Here is a 16,848-nt window from a genome sequence, read left to right as displayed (position 1 = left end):
TAGCTTTTGAGTTTTCCGAGAAGTCTGCGACAAAATTGCAGGTGTTTTAGGAGTATTGGAAGAAAATAAATTGCTTGGTTCTGAATTCCAAATACTGTGCGTTACTGCCAGTGTTAACCTGTGATTGATAAGCTCAGTGTGTTATTTCCCACATCTGATTTGTTCTGTTGTCAGTTTTAATTCCATCAAGACGACTTTCGAACCTGTCTTCCGACAACATTCAAAACAAGGACCGTGTATTGCAAGCAATGGGCAAAGTGCAAGTTGCATTGTCTCACTATCACCTTTATCGCTCAAAGCATATACTCATCTTTTTGATAAAGATTTACGCATTTTCAAGATCCATGTTTTGTTACTTAATAGATTGAAGGCTTTTCCTCCGCACTGGCAATCAAGGATGGTAACATGCAGCACTCCTTAAGCCGCGTTTACACCGAATGTTACCAACAAATGTTATCAACTTTTTCTTACCAACACGGTTAACAACAGATGTTTTCAACAAATGTTGGTAACCAGAAGTTAACATTTTGGCTGCAAGATGCCGACTGTGAAGGAAGTTGTACTCTCTGTGGCAGCATGTGCCATTTTGGCGCAAGAGAGAAGACCAAGAAGATTCTGAGTGAGGCCTTCACTGCGGGCAAGAAGTAATTATAGCGGAAGTGACCTGTTGGTTTTTGCCTTTTAAATTGTGGATAAGTTGTTCTCGCGCAACAATTCAACTAAGTTCAGCACTTGATCCGTTGACCACTCCATCTCGCTCAAAAGATTTTCTATGATAAATAAATTACAAATCAAAACACACCTCGCACGAAACGATGCTCTCGCATTCGCTGGCTGGATGTCACTGGCGTGATGGTAGCGGGAGAGGAAGCAGGGGAAATGTTGCGAACATCGGAAATGCTCTGTTAACATGTGGTGGTAACAAATGTTGCTAACATTCTTTGATCTTGACCGACTTCTTGTGGATAACAAAATTTGTGGAAATCTGTTGCTAACATGAGATGTTGGTAACAAATTCACAAGCGTTTTTCGAAATGTTACCAACATTTGTTGGTAACACGTGTTAGCAACCCCGGTGTAAACGCGGCTTAAGAATTAAACAAGCAATCTCATCTCCTCCAGGGATTTATCCAAAAAAAATCCTTTGGTGGGTAATTCTATTTTCAGAAGTGTGTACAGTTATATTACCAAACTGGACAAAAATTGCAGTTTTGAGAAAATTTATGTTACGAGAAATTTGGCGCGTGTCATGGTGGTTTTTGGGTGGGGGGTGGATAAATTTTATCCGGCGGATAATTTTCTATTTGGATTTCAAATATCCGGATATAGGATATTCTGATATCTGAATTGTCCGGATATCCGATATTCGGATTATTCGAATTATCCGGATTTTCCTAAATGTTCTGACATCCGAGTAATGTACGGTATGCGCCAAAATATACAGTACTGAAACTCGCGCATCTCGAACACGTGGTTGCGTTTGTCGACGGGGCATAGCTCCAGCTGCAGGTGTTCGCAGTAGTGAAAAGGAAGTTGTGTTGTTCAGTTGTTGTTGGAAGTGGGTCTCTCGACGGAGGAAAAAGTATTCATAGTTGAGCATTATTTCCGCTCATACGGAAGCGGTCGTGAAGGTGGACCGAGTTTGAAAAAGGTGACTGGTCTATATGCAACCCAGATGAGAATCGTCCACTCCACATGCCCTAACCTAACCTAACCTTAGGTTTCCTGACAGTTATGCAACCCAAAAGGCACGATTGTTATTTGGGTTGCATATAAACCAGTCACTATATTGTAACATGTCTTATAATTTTGTTCATCTTTTCATTTCAGTACTGTATATTTTGGCGCATACTGTACATTATCCGGACAGTTTTGTCGTTTATCCGCTGTATAGGCTCTCCTCATATTCTCTTACTGGTCGTTTTCGTACTTCACCGTACGGATTTTCTACAAATCCTTAATCTAATCTGTTCCGAATTATCCGGATATCCGTACTATCCGGATATTCGAATTGTCCTGATATTCGGATGACCGGATATCCGAATTCTTCGGATGTACGGATATCCGGATTTCATCCGAAACGGATATCGGATAATGTGAAATACGGATAGCCGTTATCCGGAATTTGTGGCCATCCCTAGTTAGGAGTCTGGTTGTCGGATGTCCCGGTTTTTAATAAGTGAATTCACTGTCCTGAAAAGTACTTTTGGGACACCTCTGTCCCTATCTTTGTTTTCCTCTCGGAGTGTAAGGGGTGACCTTTCCGGAAGGTAACCTCGTTTCCACGCAGTACACCCTGGACTGCATTGTTGCAGACTAACGAGGCTCTGGCGTCTGGACTCACAAACAGTATAATCCTCTGTAAGACATGTGTTGTGTGCTCTCCATGTGCGCTTGCGATGGTCCCTTCGTCACTTTCATGAATTTCATCGTATCACCTTAGAAAGAAAGAAAAATAATTCATGGGGGCTAATAATTATATCTTTTGCATTGAAAAACTATTTAATAAAACGATCATTTCTTGTCTCTGAACATGAAAAGAAGGTCTTTTTAATTGTCACCGGTGCATACACACTGGCCTCACATCACTTGGAACTTTCGTGTTGCGAGTAACCTAGGATAACTAGAACTCTGCCGAAGGCGAAAGCGCAGGACAACAGCGGCAGATTAGGCTGGATCGGCATTCGGCGTTTTATGATCGACACGATCCTCTTCTTTCGATTGTCAGGTGCTGCCATCTCGTAGCACGTCAGTTGTCCCAATCTAGAAAGACCTGGTAGGCGGTGACATCTAGCTCCAAACAATGGTCCAAAATGAGAACGACCGCCAATAGAGCCTGGAAAAGAAAGGACGAAACAGTAAATAAGATTGAGAATTTCACTATCAATAAAACACGTTTACTTAATCTACTGGAAATTTCACTCCCCACATGCGTAGCGGCAGATGGCAGGTTAGTTGGTTGACTGTACCTGGAAACCGATGGCGTTCATTGGATTATAGAAAAGAAGGCGGACGTAATAAGTAATAACTATGATAGCATAGATACTACGAGTGATTCAAATGTCCAGCAAGAGCAACATATAATAGGACAACGTCTTTATTAGTACAGATGGCGAAAATGGAAAGAGGGGAAGTTAAATCTAGTGTGGTTGAATTGTCAACATAGAATGCGCCCTAGAGGCTGTACCTGCGGCCTGACCAGTAGCCAGATTTCTATCTCAGGGAGGGGGGATGCCCTCCGTTATCAGTAGCCGCCATCTAAATGCGAAAAGTGGAGGCAGAAGCCCTATATATGAATTTCTTAGTTACAACTTATTATACGAGATATTTAATCCTGCTAAAGCTACGTTTCCATTCTGACAAGTTCCACCGCCGGCGCACGTTGCATGTCATTTAATGCACTGTATCCATTTCAAAACTACTTCTGCAAAATACGCCCACAACAACACTGGAGTGCAGGACCGCAGTGTAGCGTTGTGCAGTGCTTTAGAGTAGTCAGTGTTTCTTCTCTTGTATTGTAATAATTTGGTGTTGATTTAACTTGTGTAAAGATGGACAATACAGCTATGGCGGGTTTTGTGGCTATGGCAGGCGCGTACCATGAACTTCTAAAAAAGAGGCGAAAACGACCTAGATGGTGGATTAGAAGTTTTCTAGCGAAAAAAAAACTTGTTGATGAGAGACTTACGTCTTCGAAGTGGATACGAAAACTTTGTAAGAATGACTGCAAGTGCTTTTGAATTGTTATTAAATCTTGTTGGACCAGAGATTGTAGTCGCGTCGTCTGTTTCCACTCTAGTGTGCATGCCCGTGCCCCAGGAACTTGCTGCAGGCTGTTTCCATTGACCGCGGCGCATGTTGTGCGTTAAAATCGTTTGGGGCAATTTTGTCCTCGGCACTTGCGCCGCGGCATGTTGCAGACAGTTTCCATTTCAACAAATGCTTGGCACATGCCGCGTAGCATGCCGCGCGTCATGTTGCGCGGCAAATTTGCGGTAATGGAAACGGGGCTTTAGGAAGTAAAATAAATTATCACCATACACTATATAAATTATGATTTCGGGGGAGCTTCGCCCCCTTGAGCTTATCCCCTCCCCCCCGGTTAAGTGTCTGTCCGTGGCAGAGTGACGCGCTACGAAGCTATAGGTGCCAGTTTTAAACCCCGTGGAAGGTATGGATGTACTTATTGTGTTTGTCACTTCATCCCCTTCCATTCATCATCTTCGCGATTAACCCAGACGCTAGAAAAGCGACTTAAAATAACCGAATTGAAAAAAAAATAGAGGTATAACCACCACCCGACTTCACATTGCAAATCATACGAGCACCTAATAGGAAGGAAGGCAGGGAATGAAAGAAGAAGTAAAACCCAAGTGTTCCTCAGGGAAGCTTTCAGACCCAAGCGACACGCGACAAGTGACTTGGAAAGAGGTCCGTAGCCAGAAATTGATTTTGGAGGGGGCTCATCCCTTATCAGCAGCCGCCATCTAAAAGCGAAAAATGGGGGGTGGGGAGGCGGTAGAAGAACTGAAGATGAATTTCTCAGTATACTACAACTTATTACACAAGATGTATAATCCTTCTAATGAAGTAAAATGAATTACCACTACACACTATTTAAAATTAGATATTTGGAGGATTTTGTGAGGGTTTCAGCCCCCATAGCCCTCGCCCTGGCTACGTGCTTGCTTGGAAACTAACCTATAAAAATAAATGCAGCTTTTCGTACCGAAGTAACACGACAAGCTGCACGTGTCGATTGTCGCTTACGTGTAGCTCGGACTTGGTCGTTTCCTCAATATTCTGCATCGTAGCCTCGGTCTATGCGTATGCGCAGCGAATGCTTTTCTACATACTGAAGGTGCCCGTGTCGATGTGAAATCTTCGTGTTGCATGTCGCTTCGGTCTGAAAGCTCCCCAGTAGGCAGTGCTCGATTAAAGCCCTTTATCGTGAGAGGCGAAAAACGTTTTTGGATGTACACTTGGGACATTGAAAGGCTTCTTGTTAGTTCCAGTCTTCTGAAGGGATGATTGTCTTGTTCACCCTCACCCTTAATGGATAATAAACCTTTTCGAGCAAGGCCTCATCTCCAGGAAGCTATCAACTCGCGGCAAGCCACGGCACCTAGCGACCTGTTGAGTGAGATGAGCCAAGGCAAAATGGATAATATACCTTTTCCTGCTCCCACAAAATAGGCAATAATTAGGCTGGAGAGTTCAATGAACTAACCAATCTCTAACTACGCACTAATTAAGTCACTTGGAGTATACCCTCAGCCTTAATCCGCTCATGAGTTCACTTTATACAGAGGCCTACCTAACGACTGCTGGCCTCACTCCCACCTGATCCTACTCACTCACTCACCCGAGGTGGGAGATCATCCAACCAGTTACGGGGTGACGTGTGGTCAACACGCCGAAAACCCAGTCATTGTTGTAGATTTCCGTGACCGGGTTACGCTACTCATTGTAGTTCCCCAATTTCCTCACGATGGTGGGTGGACGACGGCCGAAATCTCGAAGAAATGTTGTTACTCTTTCCCCAGGAGAGACGAACTTGCTCGCACTCGCGTAGCAGGAGCGTAAAGCATGACGTCTTCCGCACAGCCACGGTGCGGAATATTTAATATGCACATTACATTTGCAGTGTTTATACAATATTTCTAACTCATACACTGCTATAATATTCATTGGAATATGTATGCATTGGTGTTCACAGCAGCCTTTGCTGGATACAAATTGAGATCAAGGTGGAAGTGAAGGAATTTCATTTGCATCTGTGTTTGTTTTGCAAAGATCTTCAACCTTGGCGCCGAGGAGAGATCAGCATTGATGGTGACGCATTGTGTTGTGGTTAGCGTACGCTTCACAATGTGCTACAGATATATGCTCTGATTTTGTTCAGCACGGAGACCATAATAAGGCTTTTTTTTATTCATTTACTTCCCTGTAAACGTACTGGATATTTACTAACCAACGCGTGCATAAGCGTGCGCACGGGATGCAGTCCCCCGCCCCTAATCACGGACGTTCGCATATTTTTTTCCCATGAAGGGACAAACAAGGTATTTTTCCATGGGGCATACATATTACCCCGATAATAGCGTTGCCCCCTCAAAAAACACCACTTGAATTTGAAATTATCGCATAATAATTAATGTAAATTACTATGACTGAAATCAAATTATACGTGTAAAATAGGTTGACATTCGTTTTCGAAGGGGGAGATGTGGCCATCCTTGTCCCCCCCCCCTTTCCAGACGTTCCATGCCCCTATATTATACTTGAACTTAGAAATTTAGTGAGGAGAATCTTATTGCTGTTATTAAACGATATTATACTCTTAAAGAAAATGAAGTATTTTCAAGCCGTTGAAAGTTCGAAGCAACTACGGGGAAGGGGCTTCAGTGGCACAACCACAAGGGGGCAGGACGCTATTGCTTTCCCAACCTTGGACGGAAATCAATTCTAGGGGGCAAACATTGAAGTAAAAGAATGCAAGACTATCAGAATCTAAAAGTAGCAGGATGAAAGAATACTGAAGATGGAATTAGTTTTCACATCTTTCTTGCATCATTTCCTCCAGATGGCCAGGAGCACCTGCAGGGAGGCACAGAGGGGCAATTGCCTCCTCGACTTCAAATTTTATACAAATAAAAATTCATTTCGTAAACTTTTCTTGCTCGCTTCGTTCGCAATATCTGCTTTTCTTACAGTCTTGTCAAGCTCAGAGCAGTAGTAGCTAGGGGGCTGCGAGAGTTGTCCCTCTACGCTGAACAATCTGAATGTGAAAAATTGTAAACGAGAATGCCATGGCATCCCATGAATTTTTTTGCGCGCTATTAAATCAATATAGTTTTCAATTTATATAAATTTGGATCGAAAAATTTTCTTGCTCACTTCGCTCGCATTTTCTTTCTTTTCTGTAATGCATTGTGAATTACCAGAGGCACAAGTAAGAACAACTAAGTACTTCAGACAGATAGTGATGCTATAACAGTTTGGTTTGGAGGAAAAGGAGCACGCACATTTCAAAGACAATTTAAATCATTTTTGCATTTGGTTTGTTATGGGGTGCATGAATTGATTATGTAATGTATTTAAATAATATGTTATATATATATATATATATATGTATGTGTATATATATATATATATATATATATATATATATATATATATATACACACACAAACACACATATGCCCATCAATGCAATAAAACTAAAAGAGTGAGATAAAATGAGGTTTTTCTTTTCCGACTGAACTTTCATCAAGGCTTTTGCCCCTCTGATCTGAGGGCCTGCGCACGCCTATGAACGCGTGTTACAATAATACAGAAAAAGTGTGTTCACCTCCCACACTAGCACCCATTTTTGGCTCGATTTTTGGCATGTTTCACTATTATTATTGCCGTGTAAGTCACTGCTGAGGGTTGCGGAAGCAGGGAACTTCCTGTGAATAATGCAGTGGATCCAGAATGCATCAGGAGCTTTCTTACAGATAAGAGCTTGCAGTCCTCGGTAACATTCTGACATGGAGCGAGCACCATCTGTGAATATTCTAATATATTTCAGTTGTTGTTTTTTCCTTGAAGTTGTCGACGATTTCATCAAATAAGTCATTTCCAGTTTCGTCCCATATGATACTTTCACATTACTGTTGCTCTCAGTTACCTCATACAATTGTTTTGCAAATTCGTTCTCACTAATTTGTTGGATTAACTTCTCATTTGCATCCTCGGCAAGGTTACCTATTCTATGACTAGTCGTGCCATCAGACACAGGCACACTTCTCAGTTATTTAGCTACAGATTCACCAATCATAAATCTCCCTGTGACTTCGGTTCTTGTCAAGGACTTCCGAAAAAATTCAAACAAAAAAAACATCCTTCTTACTAAGTGAATCTTGCATAGTTTTCTTTGAAGATATAGACATACATATATTTTTTATTAATACATTTTAAACTTTTAGATTTTTTTTTCATAATTTCTCACGCCTCCCCAGGGAGTCACGTCACACAGTTTGAATACCACTGCATTAAAACACAGGAAGATCCCAAATGTATTTATATTATTTTTATTCCAACAAACAAAGAGGTTATCTACTTGATTTTTTATAGATAAGGCATATATTTTGCTTCTTGTGCCTCCAAAGTTAATCTGCTAGTGCCAGCTGCAAACCTGTGCAGCGTCGTTGAATGCATTCAGGGAAAATCCGTTTCCGAGGGTTCTAAAGTCGAAACAAGAATTAAACTGAAAGTTGTTTTCCTTATTCATCTACACGCTGCGAAAGATTATGAGATGACATGCTGTTCATATTGCTTATACTATATATTTCGAGCCTGCATACAAGACTGAGAAAGAGACAGGCATTTACAACTCGAGATGGGACGAACAACGCGACAGGCTCCTCACACACGACACGAAACAAATCTCTGCCAGGTCTCGTCTTGATACTATCCTACTATCCAACGTGTGCTATAAGAATGAAGTCAATGTAAACAAATACGAGTGGGTTGTAGAAATCTTATTGGTTATGCTAATGGAAGCAATAACACTAAACGTAGCTACTACATTCAAGTTGTGGAGCCTTATGTTATGAGCTGTACAGTCACCACCGATATATCTGTGGATAAGACAAGGCCGAAACTATCAAATAGGAAAGGAACTATTTTTCAGAAGTCACGTGGTTTTGTTTACATTAATTTCGTTCTTGCAGTGGATGGAGACAAGTACGGGCGTTCGCTTACCAGAGCCATCACCATAACACTGTTTTCTTGCGGGAGTCTCTCACTAGAGCACTTGGGAAATGAACCCCGGGTGTGTTTGCGCCAACTTCCACCAAAGCACTGCACCGGTAATTCCTGTTTCCTCACGCAAACACGACCACACCAAGGTCGGCAACTCCTTGCGCTGGGGACTCGTTTTTTTCTTCTTTCCACGTTCGATTTCGTAACATGCCCCGGGGCTCTAGGTTAAGGCCTCGCGTTTGTGTAGCCTGCAACGTTAATCTGTAATTCCATGTACCTCAGAACCCTTATAGTAGAGCGTCTTCAGTTTTTACTGAGTTTATCGATAAGTTCGTCGGTTCATCTCTGAGTTAACTTTAACCTTGTGCATCTTAAAGTTGTGCAGCGATTGAGGGACATATTGAATTATCAAGTCTTGAGGCTGTAGGCTGCCTGATAATGCTTTGACCCAATTGTCTTATGATCATTGGAATAATTAGCCTTTCTATATGTTGCAACATACTTCCTGACACGATTACTTGTGTCCGGACCCCTCTATCACGTTCTTTTTTTTTTTGTGCGTGTTTACCGAGCAAGCAGACTAAGATTGGCAACCTTTCCTTCTGGCTAGTTGAAGCATTTTGCGTAGAAGTACAAATCGGAATTACGAAAACTACAAATTGCGCTTAGATTATTTTCGTCCCCATTCATCTGGTGGTATCAGGAGGAAACAAGATTGGATAGTCTCGTTTCGAGTTGTAAACACCTGTCTTGTTCTTGATCTTGTCTCACTTTATAAGCACCTGTCTCGAAGACATGCCTCGGCCATGTTCCGAATCTCAAAGTGCGTAGTGTGAGCAATGAAGCTTGTTACTGCATTAACTTTTGCAGCGTAACGTTCCTTTCTGTTTGACACCATGTTCCGATGCTACGAACCTCGAATTTGTCCAGGATGTGTGCAAACACACTACACAGGTTCACTCACACAGCTATCATCAAGGAATTAACTTTGCAGTTGCTATAAACAATATACATATATGTCATGTTTATAAATAACCAGGTAGATATTTTATTTCCCATCTACTGATATATTGTTCACAAGTAAACAGTTCATATAGTAACAACCCATAACTTTACTTTAATAGCTTGGCTAAGTTGCGTGGCTTTAATGTTCGCTCCATATCGACGCGGGACAGCTGACGTAAGAACCAACCAATAGGAATTCTCACAAATCATGTGCGTTTGTTTACCTTGGCCTTGTTCTTTCAGTGGATGGACAATAAATGAAATGGTAACCTCATTTTTGACGTAACAGACCTTAAAGTTTCAACCTTTCTTCCACGCAGTGCACCCTGTCTCATCCAATAACAATTTACCCTTGTAGGTGCGATTAGCCAAAATCGGAAGAAAAGCGACATTAAATCACTGTTTACTTCACATCGATCTTCTGAAAACTTGATTGAAATAAGATTATTTTACGTGGCTTTTCTTCCACTTTTGGCTAATAATGATGAATGGTAATAACATGAAATAATAAACACACGGATAGAACACAACACACACTAGATTATACTGACTGCGGGTCCAGACTAGGGATGGCCAGATCCGGATCCGCGGATCTGGAATTTTCGGATCCGGATCTGGAACTTTCGGATCCGGATTCGTTTTGCCATCCCACATGAGCGCTTCTTTGGAAAGTAAGAATGTGTTTATAACATATTGTTACCTGCTAAGTACAAGTTTCATGGAAATCGGAGGGGGACACAGGGGTCAAATGCCCACTTAAATTTGTCCTCATCTTGACATTTGAGGGGGTTTGCCCCATAGAACACATTTTTAGCCGATACAAAAAAACACGTATTTCTTCCTTTGGGTCGCTCTAAACATCTGCCAAGTTTCATGCAAATCGGAGGGGGGCACGTAGATAACCTCCCTTGTTAGTCTTACACTTTGTAATTATATAACACTGCATATATTATAATGTTTTATTTTAATTTTTAAAACTGTAACTGTAGAACAATTGTATAATTTTTGTATAACATTTATATCTTGTTAAATGTGTTAAAGGTTTCATCCTGGAATGGAATGTCTCACATTTATGTGTGTTTTCATTTCCAATACATGAAACACACAATGAATGAATACATATTCGTTACAATGGCATTTACAAAATTACCTCTGACATTTTATGTTAAACAAGTAAGATTATTTTTGTGCACGAGTGTGTTAGCCGATGCGTAGGAAAGTATATTAGGAACAACACTTGAAAACAAATCTTGTAGGACTAACTAATGAAAAAATTGCTTGTAATCGAAGATCATAATACGTTTTAAGGTGTGGTAATATTATAATGGGATTGAGATACGAAACTCTCGGATCCGGATCCGTTTGGTCATCCCTAGTCCAGACTCAACAATGCAGTCCAAGGCGTGGAAGAAAGGTTGACATTTGGATGTATTCACAGACACCCGTACTGCACCCGTACACCTCGAACTTTAGAAGACGGGATCATATTTATCTGGGACGAAACCATTATTGTCTCCGACTCGAACTGAGGATCCCTGACTTATTAGGAGTACGTTGCTACAACCCCTACACTTCGGAGATCGGTACATGCTTCCATGGCAGAGAGTGAGGAAATAACGAAACGGATATAGGAGCCGACAGCCGAGAGAAAGTGATTCTTAAGTTTGAAGGTGTGCGAACTGGGACACTTCTCTCTCTCCCTACAGGCCCACGATTTGTCAGTCGGAGTGAGTGTGTTTTTCTTGAAAAGATGGAAGAGTTCACCTGGCATTAATCGAGAAGGGGAGTAAGGACTTTGAATGCTTGTTCCAGACAATGCCTTGCCACGATCTTAACCTACCGACCGCACCTGCACCAGTGCATGCGCTCTCCCAGAGTTGAGTGGGACATGGTTTCTGGGCAAGAGTGTCGTAAACGATACGGTTTGTGCAGCCTGCGTATGGTGCTCTCATATTGCGTCGCGTATCCACACCGTCTGGTTTTTTGTGTGTTTTGGAGTGTGGTCACCTTGTAATTAAATGGTTCTGGGTTCGATTTACTGCAGGAGCGTCACCACCCAGTGGCGTATCCAGAAGTTACAGTTGGGAGGGGCCAATTTCGGCCGGGCCCATATTCTCACCGAGAATCAATTCAAACCTACACTTGCACTGTTTTATATAAAGAATATTTAGTACTGTAAACAGGAACCAAGCTGACTTTCATGTTCTAGAGATTATTGCAAAAATATGGGCCCACGGTAAACCGAACGATGACATATGAAGAGTAAAGTGAATAGACAAAGAAAACAAAAACCCATTTTCTCAAATTGTCTCGAGTTCGATTCCCTTTCGAGGCATATTGCATAGTGCTTAGGATCCAAATTTAAACTGTAGGTCCAGTTCCGGCCTACCATATTCATAAAGTGAGCTTAAATCAAAGTTATAAAACATTTGTCGAGCCTGTTAAACTTGGTGATAAAATACAGAACATTTGAAACTTCAAAAATATTAGGCATAATAATATATCCCAAACCCTAGCAGTTGAGAGGGGGAATCGCCTCTATCGCCCTCCCCGTGGATCCACCCCTGTCACCACCGTTCAGCAGTGGCGGATTGACACTCATTTCACGTGGGAAATACTCACCTGCTAGACGTCGTTTTATTTATCATTATCTTAAATTCACGGGCGTGCCCCCCCCAAAAAAATCTTCGGGAGGGGTTTTGCATCATCATCATGCTCTCATCGAAGATTGACAGAGATGACCATTAGTTGAGAGCTATTGTCTACAAGGTTCCTAAATATAGGACTAAACAAAATTCCCTACTATACTGTGTCCCTGGAATATCTGGAGCGACAAAACGAAAGCAAGTCTCTGCACAAGTAGTGACTCGAGAGAGCTCCACCAATGATAATGAACACGTGCGAAGAAGCAGGACTACGTGGAGGGTGCAGTCCACTATAATAGCGCACAAAAATGTGAAAGTGTGCGCTCGTGGTATATGAAAGGTGCCACGAGCGCACAACATCCAATGCTGCGTTGCCACATCTATGATTGTGTAATGGCTGGCCTTCCTTCGGAGATCATCCTTCCTTCCCTCATTGAAATGGCCTCTTTGGATAGAAGTTATTTTTGTTAGGTTAGGTTAGGTAAGGTTAGGTTAGAAAGAAAGAATTTAAGAGTAATTACAAAATTAGCATATAGAAATAAGATTATTACGCAAATATGCATTCATGTTGAAAAGGGAATAGTTGACACAACGTGGCAACATCGCCATGGATTTTGTGCGCTCGTGGTATACATTTTTAACAACAAGCGCACGCAGGCTTTTGTTTGTGCGCTCCCGGCCCACGTGGAGGGGGAAGAGCGACTCCAGATACCAGCCTTTGCAGCAGCGTGTTCTGCTTCGCTCCGCCCACTCGCATACATCCTTTCTCTACCTTTATGGTATAGGCGGCCTTGCTCCAGAGATTCCCGGGATAGAGTACAATCAGTAAATTGTAACAACAGTGATGATACTGATACAACTCTACTAGCCAATTTAAATAATGCTGTGCAGCAGGGTGGGAAATCATCGAAAACCGAAAACTGTTGGAGGGAAGTAAGATCTTCATTCTCTCTCTCCCTCTCTCTCTCTCTTTCTCTCTCTCTCTCTCACCCAGTGGCGGCTGGCAGCTAGTGTGATGGGTAGTGCCAACGTGATCAATAAATCGAAAAATTTTTGCTAGCATATGTCATAGAAATCTAATGAAAGAGGTAATTTTAATGGAACTTTGTTTATTAAAATTGCAGACAAAAATTCAGAGTTCCTAAGATTGCTTTATTTTACTTCGCATTTGTACTACTTTTGGCTAATCGCGAAGATAAGGATGAGTGAACATTCACAAAGAACACCGATGCCCAGGCCGAAATTCGAACCCGTGATCCCTGGCGTCGTAGCATGCTGTGCACGGAGGTCGACCAGAGTTTCTAGGAAATAAGTGCGGCTATTAAAATTTCGACGCCTGTGACCTTTACCACTGTTTTTTTTTTAAAAAAATAAAATTGATGTTTAAATATGGCGAGGGACGGCCAAGTTGTTTAATTTTAAATTTAATATCGTATAGTACCTTGCAAAACGGTGTACGTAATAATGCTCTAATCTGACTGATCTCCACTGACTACCCTTCCTTTTACACACCATCGGACACTTTCACTTCACTAAAAAGAAAAACACTGAACAATTAGAGACACCGAGTCGAACACGGTATTCTCGTCTTGCTTTGTTTATAATTTGCAACCCCAGCACGGCAGACTAACTAACTGGAATATGAATATTTGCAAAATGAACTGTGGATCTACAATTTTTAAAATTCAATGCTAGAAATTGAATTATATCTCCAAGTGAAATTCTTATACTGATAGATTTTCCGTGTGATTTTTCACAAATATTAAAGTAAAAAATCCCCTGGTGATGCGAATTCCCTTTGATATTTAGACAATTCTTTTGTACAGAAAATTTCTTCAATATTGTCAACGTCAGTTGCAACACGTGAGTGTCTGTGTGCGTGAAAGCAAGGGATATATCTTTCCTTAAGGAATAAATTGATAACAAAAAAGTTTGGATGGCTCTTTAGACGCATCTATATAAATGGTTATATACATTTGGGAAGATATTAACTTTGTTGTTCCCAAGTAGGCAGGTAAGTATCTTTCTCGCGAATTACTTCTCCAACGAGTATTAAAATCGGTCAGGATTAGTCACTTCTCTATGAAGTTTGCAACTATGTCAACACAATGCGAGAGCACTCGCGTCGTGCCAGTCGAAAAGGGGCACGGTTGGTTGTCTTATGGCTACCATCTCCTTGCTCGTTCCCTGCGGAGACTTTTTCATGACTCCGCGCATGCCTCTGAGCACAGGCCAGACTATGCTGGCCCAGAGCAAGTGAGAGAACAGCAGGGGGATCCGGCGCAGGAATTGAGGCAGCCGTAAGCTCGAATGCTTACGAGATTCGAATCTCCTCGTTCGTAAATGTATTAATTTAACTATATTTTGGCGAAGCAAGTGCTTTTTCTTTTTGTGAGGGTAGAGCCATGGTACGGCGGATCACCCCTTAGAGCCGCCGCTGCTCTCACCCACATATCTGTACAGTCACGGACACTGCCGGCTTGTAACGATTCCATTGAAAGTCAATGTATTCATTACAAGTCGGCAGTGTCCGTGACTGTACATAGCCAGGGGCGTATATTCAGGGCTATCTAGGCTATCTGCGACGCCCAGACTCAGTGACCAAAATACAGAGAACAATATACCTAGCTATATCAGAAAATGTGCATAAAATTATTCAGTTCAATAAGAAGATGAGCCTGATTTCTTACGAGTTGAAAACTTTGCCCGCTTTCTTTGAATTCGCGAGGCGGCTGGCGGGAAACTCCAGGGGGTGACAGGCGAGCGTGACAGGACTATCTTAAGCATCAATCGATCAATGTTGCAAACCAATTTCTTCCAGCATGTAATTTCACCAGGAACGGGGAATTGTGGACCAAACTATTACAGGAGAGGGGAAAGGGGTTGTATAAAGCGGGGAAATTCCCTCTGAACTTCCTCAACAGTCTGGGCCAATGCTGCAAACTAATTTTTCCCAGCATGGCAGGGGCAAGAACATCATTGAACGCTTGCAGATGAGTTGAAAAAGGGGTCGTTGGCCTTCAAACAACTATTACGGGCGGGGGGGGGGGAGAAAATTATTGGCTGACCGGCAATGGTTTACGAGTACATCTAAAAATTACCGAAATGACAAAGACCACTTCTAGTCTAGATTGCTTCGATTGATCTTTAAGGGTTCCTTGGTGCGTGGATTTTATTTAGAGGCAGCGTGTGAATACAGTAGTGAGTGGATTGCATTTTTGTGAATGATATGTGCTGTGTTGTGTAGTGAACTGAAATGAGGGACATAATTAACACGCTGCCTATTTGGCTTATGTATGAGGATAAGCTCCAAATCGTTAATTTTTGTTTTATGACCCCTTTATGCACAGATAGGCTAATGGGGATCGGACCTACAGTTAAAGTGGTATCCGAACCAACATGTATCGAACCCGGGACCCCTTAGTTCAAGGCAACGACGTTACCACTGCGCCAACGAGGAGCCCCCGTGAAAATAGATAGGTAGAAGTTTTATATTTCTTCTCGTATATAGGCCTACACAAATTTTTTGCAATATGGTGCTACGTAGGTGCGCCATATTTAACCGTTTTAGATGATGAAAAGGAAGAATTTAGAGTGGCGGTTCAAGTAAAGTGTTCAATAAAGCCAAAAAGAAGATTTCCCACCCTGCTTCACATCATTACTTAAATTGGTTAGTAGAGTTGCAGACCGAAACCGTTCCTACTCTTATTTAGAAACAATAAATACATTTTATCTTATAGTGACGCAATTAGACTCTATTCTTCCACCGATGGGTTTCAAACTTGAGAGTAACTTGAAAAAAATATCGCACTACTCATTCATTAATGGGTATTGCCGTATTACCTTTATCTACGAACAAAAGAAACCTTTATCTGTTCCTTTCAACCAGATGTTTCAACGTCTTGTCATCAAAGCACTTGAAACCCATATCTTTCAATCAAAAAAATTCCCTATGCTTTTATCAGACGAAGGGAGTGTACATAGCAACAGGAAAGGCCCCAGACAAGCAGCAGTTTAATTGGAACAATCTTAGGGGGCAAAGAGAACTTGTTTGAGAACGGTCAACAATCTTAAACAATAATGTGTTTATTGTTTCAGGATGTTTAACTGAGAACCGATTTTAATTAAATCTTCCTTTTGCGATGGGTTTGTCGCCACAATTGAACATGGGAGGTAGAAAGGGACAAGACTATTTTCTGGAAGGAACAGCCACATTACTGTACTCAGAATGTTTTGATTTTGCGGGTCGCTCCCTAGAAAATTTGCATAACCTTGCACTGCTCATAAAGAAACAATGTACACAAAATAACTTCGAATTTTTTACGAGTTGTATGCGATGTGAATCAATAAGTAAAGTGCCAACCTCTGTGGCAGAGTGGTTAGCCCATCGCACTACGACATCAGGGGTCCCCAGGTTTGAATCCCACCAGGGCATAGGTGCCATAAT

General features: G+C 41.7%; 1 long non-coding RNA gene across 1 annotated transcript; it reads right to left on the bottom strand.

Annotated features, from left to right (window-relative positions):
* Positions 1-2,483: 2,483 nt before the first annotated feature.
* Positions 2,484-8,993, bottom strand: LOC145989421 (uncharacterized). The gene is made up of 2 exons (XR_014441841.1): positions 8,752-8,993; positions 2,484-2,836 (listed from the first exon to the last, which is right to left on the bottom strand). It is a non-coding gene; the product is annotated as an uncharacterized LOC145989421 (long non-coding RNA).
* Between the last annotated feature and the right edge of the window lie 7,855 nt (positions 8,994-16,848).

Source organism: Lepisma saccharinum, chromosome 6, assembly GCF_977018435.1.
Source record: "Lepisma saccharinum chromosome 6, izLepSacc3.1, whole genome shotgun sequence".
Taxonomy (NCBI): domain Eukaryota; kingdom Metazoa; phylum Arthropoda; class Insecta; order Zygentoma; family Lepismatidae; genus Lepisma; species Lepisma saccharinum.
This window is presented reverse-complemented; position numbering and strand designations above follow the sequence as displayed.